Source organism: Oncorhynchus gorbuscha, linkage group LG02 (assembly GCF_021184085.1).
Source record: "Oncorhynchus gorbuscha isolate QuinsamMale2020 ecotype Even-year linkage group LG02, OgorEven_v1.0, whole genome shotgun sequence".
Classification (NCBI taxonomy): Eukaryota; Metazoa; Chordata; class Actinopteri; order Salmoniformes; family Salmonidae; genus Oncorhynchus; species Oncorhynchus gorbuscha.
In genome coordinates, this window is record NC_060174.1 from 103,410,958 (window position 1) to 103,417,316 (window position 6,359).

A 6,359-nucleotide genomic window follows, 5' to 3' on the forward strand; every position below is an offset into this window, starting at 1 on the left:
TAAGCTTCCCACTAAAGCATTAAAAAACAATTAAGCAACCTAGAAAAGTGCTAAGAATAGCCCTTATTAACATTTGTAGCCTAAGAAAAGGTCCATGAAGTCAAAAACTTGCTTGTAAAAGATGACATTCATATTCTGACTATCTCTGAAACTCACTTAGATAATATCTTTGATGATACAGTGGTATTAATACATGGTTATAATATCTACCAAAAAGACAGAAATGGCAACGGAGGCGTTGTTGCAGTCTATATATTCAGAACCACATTCCTGTAAAGCTTAGAGACGATCTAATGTTAAATACTGTTGAAGTAATATGGCTACAGGTTCATCTGCCTCACCTAAAGCCCATTCTGTTGGGAAGCTGCTATAGACCACCAAGTGCTAACAGTCAGTATCTGGACAACATGTTAAATACTGTTGAAGTAATATGGCTACAGGTTCATCTGCCTCACCTAAAGCCCATTCTTGTGGGAAGCTGCTATAGACCACCGAGTGCTAACAGTCAGTATCTGGACAACATGTTAAATACTGTTGAAGTAATATGGCTACAGGTTCATCTGCCTCACCTAAAGCCCATTCTGTTGGGAAGCTGCTATAGACCACCAAGTGCTAACAGTCAGTATCTGGACAACATGTTAAATACTGTTGAAGTAATATGGCTACAGGTTCATCTGCCTCACCTAAAGCCCATTATTGTGGGAAGCTGCTATAGACCACCGAGTGCTAACAGTCAGTATCTGGACAACATGTTAAATGTTAAACGTGCAACCAGAGGTGGAAAAAATTATAGATCACCTGTACTCCACACACAGAGATGCGTATAGAGCTCTCCCTCGCCCTCCATTTGATAAATCCGACCACAACTCTATCTTCCTGATTCCTGCTTACAAGCAAAAATTAAAGCAGGAAGCACCAGTGACTCGATCTATAAAAAAAAGTGGTCAGATGAAGCAGATGCTAAACTACAGGACTGCTTTGCTATCACAGACTGGAACGTGTTCCGGGATTCCTCCGATAACATTGAGGAATACACCACATCAGTCACTGGCTTTATCAATAAGTGCATTGAGGACGTCGTCCCCACAGTGACTATACATACATACCCCAACCAGAAGCCATGGATTACATGCAACATTTGCACTGAGCTAAAGGGTAGAGCTGCCGCTTTCAAGGTGCGGGACTCTAACCCGGAAGCTTACAAGAAATCCCGCTATGCCCTGCGATGAACCATCAAACAGGCAAAGCGTTAATACAGGGCTAAGATTGAGTCATACTACACCAGCTCCAACGCTCGTCGGATGTGGCAGGGCTTGCAAAATATTACAGGCTACAAGGGGAAGCACAGCCGCGAGCTGCCCAGTGACACGAGCCTACCAGATGAGCAAAATCACTTCTATGCTCGCTTCGAGGCAAGCAACACTGAGGCATGCATGAGAGTATCAGCTGTTCCGGACGACTGTGTGATCACGCTCTCCGCAACCGATGTGAGTAAGAGGTTTAATTAGGTCAACATTCACAAGGCTGCGAGGCCAGATAGATTACCAGGACGTGTGCTCCGGGCATGCGCTGACCAACTGGCAGGTGTCTTCACTGATATTTTCAACATGTCCCTGATTGAGTCTGTAATACCAACATGCTTCAAGCAGACCACCATAGTCCCTGTGCCCAAGAACACAAAGGCAACCTGCCTAAATGACTACAGACCCGTGACACTCACGTCCGTAGTCATGAAGTGCTTTGAAAGGCTGGTAATGGCTCACATCAACAACATTATCCCAGAAACCCTAGACCCACTCCAATTTGCATAACGCCACAACAGATCCACAGATGATGCAATCTCTATTGCACTCCACACTGCCCTTTCCCACCTGGACAAAAGGAACACCTACATGAGAATGCTATTCATTGACTACAGCTCAGCGTTCAACACCATAGTACCCTCAAAGCTCATCACTAAGCTAAGGAACCTGGGACTAAACACCTCCCTCTGCAACTGGATCCTGGACTTCCTGACGGGCTGCCCCCAGGTGGTGAGAGTAGGTAGCAACACATAAGCCACACTGATCCTCAACACAGGGACCCCTCAGGGGTGCGTGCTCAGTCCCCTCCTGTACTCCCTGTTCACTCACGACTGCATGGCCAGGCACGACTCCAACACCATCATTAAGTTTGCTGAAGACACAACAGTGGTAGGCCTGATCACCGACAACGACGAGACAGCCTATAGGGAGGAGGTCAGAGACCTGGCCGGGTGGTGCCAGAATAACAACCTATCCCTCAACGTAACCAAGACTAAGGAGATGATTGTGGACTACAGGAAAAGGAGCATCGAGCACGTCCCCATTTCCATCGATGGGGCTGTAGTGGAGCAGGTTGAGAGTTTCAAATTCCTTGCTGTCCACATCAACAACAAACTAGAATGGTTCAAACACACCAAGACAGTCATGAAGAGGGCACGACAAAGCCTATTCCCCTCAGGGAACTAAAAAGATTTGGCATGGGTCCTGAGATCCTCAAAAGGTTCTACAGCTCCAACATCGAGACCGGTTGCATCACTGCCTGGTACGGCAATTGCTCGGCCTCCGACCGCAAGCACTTCAGGAGGTAGTGCATACGGCCCAGTACATCACTGGGACAAAGCTGCCTGCCATCCAGGACCTCTACACCAGGCGGTGTCAGAGGAAGGCCCCGAAAAAGACCCCAGCCACCCCAGTCATAGACTGTTCTCTCTACTACCGCAAGGCAAGCGGTACCGGAGTGCCAAGTCTAGGAAAAAAAGGCTTCTCAACAGTTTTTACCCCCAAGCCATAAGACTCCTCCTGAACTGGACTATTTGCATTGTGTGCCCCACCCAACCCCCCTTTTACGCTGCTGCTACTCTCTGTTTATCTTATATGCATAGTCACTTTAACTATACATTCATGTACATACTACCTCAATTGGCCTGACCAACCAGTGCTCCCGCACATTGGCTAACCGGGCTATCTGCATTGTGTCCCACCACCCTCCATCCCTCTTTTTACGCTTCTGCTGCTCTCTGTTCATCATATATGCATAGTCACTTTAACCATATCTACATGTACATAATACCTCAATCAGCCTGACTAACAGGTGTCTGTATATAGCCTTTTTACTATTGTTTTATTTCTTTACTTGCACACACACACACACACACACACACACACACACACACACACACACACACACACACACACACACACACACACACACACACACACACACACACACACACACACACACACACACACACACACACACACACACACACACACACACACTTTTTTTTCTCTCCGCACCATTGGTTAGAGCCTGTAATTTCACTGTTGCTATTTGCTACACCTGTTGTATTCGACGCACGTGACAAATACACTTTGATTTTATTTAATATGTGTGAAATGCTTGATAATGTATGTGATATCAACAGTGTGCCTATTTCCACTGGTTAGTACTTGTATAAGTGTGCCCTTTGGTTTCCGTTGTCTGTTGACATTTGTTACAATATCCGTGGGTGCGTGTGCGTACCTGTGCTGTGTGTTTCGGGCATTCGTGCCCTTGTGGATTACACAGATGATTACGGGTCCTGTCCCGTGTGGTATCATTGTGCGAGTGTGTATTTATTCGAGGTACTCCTCACTCTTTTGTTTGGGTTTCAACCCTGTGTTTTTGTATAGTGTTTGTTTGGTCTTCGCCACGGGTATAATAAAAAAACTATTTCGCGTTCCTGCGCCTGTTTCCCGAATCATTGTTACCAACAAAATCAGAATAATCGAGCATTAAGGGAGACAGCGGGAATGGCCTGTCCGACGCCACCGCAACCCCGGCAGCCACAACTGGCCCGTCCGACATCACTGCTACTAGTATTCCCAGCTACCGCCGCAACCCCGGCAGCCACAACTGGCCCGTCCGACATCACTGGCCCGTCCGACATCACTGCTACTAGTATTCCCAGCTACCGCCGCAACCCCGGCAGCCACAACTGGCCCGTCCGACATCACTGCTACTAGTATTCCCAGCTACCGCCGCAACCCCGGCAGCCACAACTGGCCCGTCCGACATCACTGCTACTAGTATTCCCGCCATCGCCGCAACCTCGGCAGCGGCAACTGGCCCGTCCGACGACGACGCAACATCGGCAGCTGAATCGGGTCCTGAACGGCCCGCACTGCATTCCTGTGATCATCCTCGAGGCTGCTTGTGCTTCCCGCATTCCTGCCTGTCTCCCGAATCATTTATACCAGCGTGACACAGAGAAGCGTATTTTCTGTGATTTAAATATCGACTGGCTTTCATCAAGCTGCCCACTCAGGAAAAAACTTCAAACTGTAACCAGTGCCTGCAACCTGGTTCAGGTTGTCAGTCAACCTACCAGGGTAGTTACAAACAGCAGAGGAATTGAAATCATCAACATGTATTGATCACACTTTTACTAACGCTGCAGATATGTGCTTTAAAGCAGTATCCAAATCCATAGGATGTAGTGATCACAATATAATAGCCATGTCTAGGAAAACCAAAGTTCCAGAGGCTGGGCCAGATATAGTGTTTAGGAGGTCATACAATAAGTTTTATAGTGATTCATATGTTGATGATGTGGTATATAATGAGGATCAACCAGACGCTGCACTTGACCCATTTATGATCCTACTTATTCCAGTTACTAATAAGCACGCACCCATTAAGAAAATGACTGTAAAAAAATGTTAAATCCCCGTGGATTGATGAGGAATTTAAAAATTGTACAGTTGAGAGGGATGAGGCTAAATGTATGGCAATTAAGTCTGGCAGCCCAACTGATTGGCAAACGTACTGCAAATTTAAAAATCATGTGACTAAACTAAAGAAAAATAAAAAGAAACTACACCATGAAACAAAGATAAATGATATAAAGAATGATAGTAAAACGCTTTGGGGCACCTTAAATTACATTTTGGGGGGGGAAAGCAACTCGGCTCCTTCATTCATTGAATCAGATGGCTCATTCATCACAAAGCCCACTGATATCGCAAACTACTTTAATTACTTTTTCATTTTCAAGATAAGCAAACTTAGGGATGGCATGCCAGCAACAAACGCTGACACTACACATCCAAGTATATCGGACCAAATTATGAAAGACAAGAATTGTACTTCTGAATTCTGTAAAGTCAGTGTGGAAGAGGTGAAACAATGATTGCTGTCTATCAACAATGACAAGCCACCGGGGTCTGACAATCTAGATAGAAAATTACTGAGGATAATAGCAGATGATATTGCCACTCCTATTTGCCACATTTTCAATTTAAGCCTACTAGAGAGCATGTGCCCTCAGACCTGGAGGGAGGCTAAAGTCATTCCGCTAAACAAGAATAGTAAAGCCCCCTTTACTGGCTCAAATAGCCAACCAATCAGCCAGTTACCAACCCTTAGTAGACTTCTGGAAAAAATTATGTTTGACCAGATACAATGCTATTTTACAGTAAACAAATTGACAACAGAATGTCAGCAGGCTTATAGGGAAAGACACTCAACAAGCACAGCGCTTACACAAATGACTGATGATTGGCCGAGAGAAATTTATGATAAAATGATTGTGGGTGCTGTCTTGTTAAACTTCAGTGCAGCTTTTGACATTATTGATCATAGTCTGCTGCTGGAAAAACGTATGTGTTATGGCTTTACATCCCCTGCTATAATGTGGATAAAGATTTAGCTGTCTAACAGAACACAGAGGGTGTTCTTTAATGGAAGCCTATCAAATATAATCCAGTTAGAATCAGGAATTCCCCAGGGTAGCTGTTTAGGTCCATTGCTTTTTTCAATTTTTACTAATGACATGCCACTGACTTTGAGTAAAGCCAGAGTTTCTATGTATGTGGATGACTCAACACTATACATGTCAGCTACTACAGCGACTGAAATGACTGCAACAATCAACAAAGAGCTGCAGTTAGTTTAAGAGTGGGTGGCAAGGAATAAGTTAGCCTTAAATATTTATAAAACTAAAAGCATTGTATTTGGAACAAAACTCTCACTAAACCCTAAACCTCAACTAAATCTTGTAGTAAAACGTGGAAATTGAGCAAGTTGAGGTTTATTTTAATATTTATTTAACTAGGCAAGTCAGTTAAGAACAAATTCCTATTTTCAATGACGGCCTAGGAACAGTGGGTTAACTGCCTTGTTCAGGGGCAGAACAACATATTTGTACCTTGTCAGCTCGGGGATTCGAACTTTCGGTTACTAGCCCAACGCTCTAACCACTAGGCTACCCTGCCGCCCCGAGGTGCCTAAACTGCTTGGAGTAACTAGATTCTAAACTTTCATTGTCAAAACTTATTGATGCAGTAGTAGCTAAG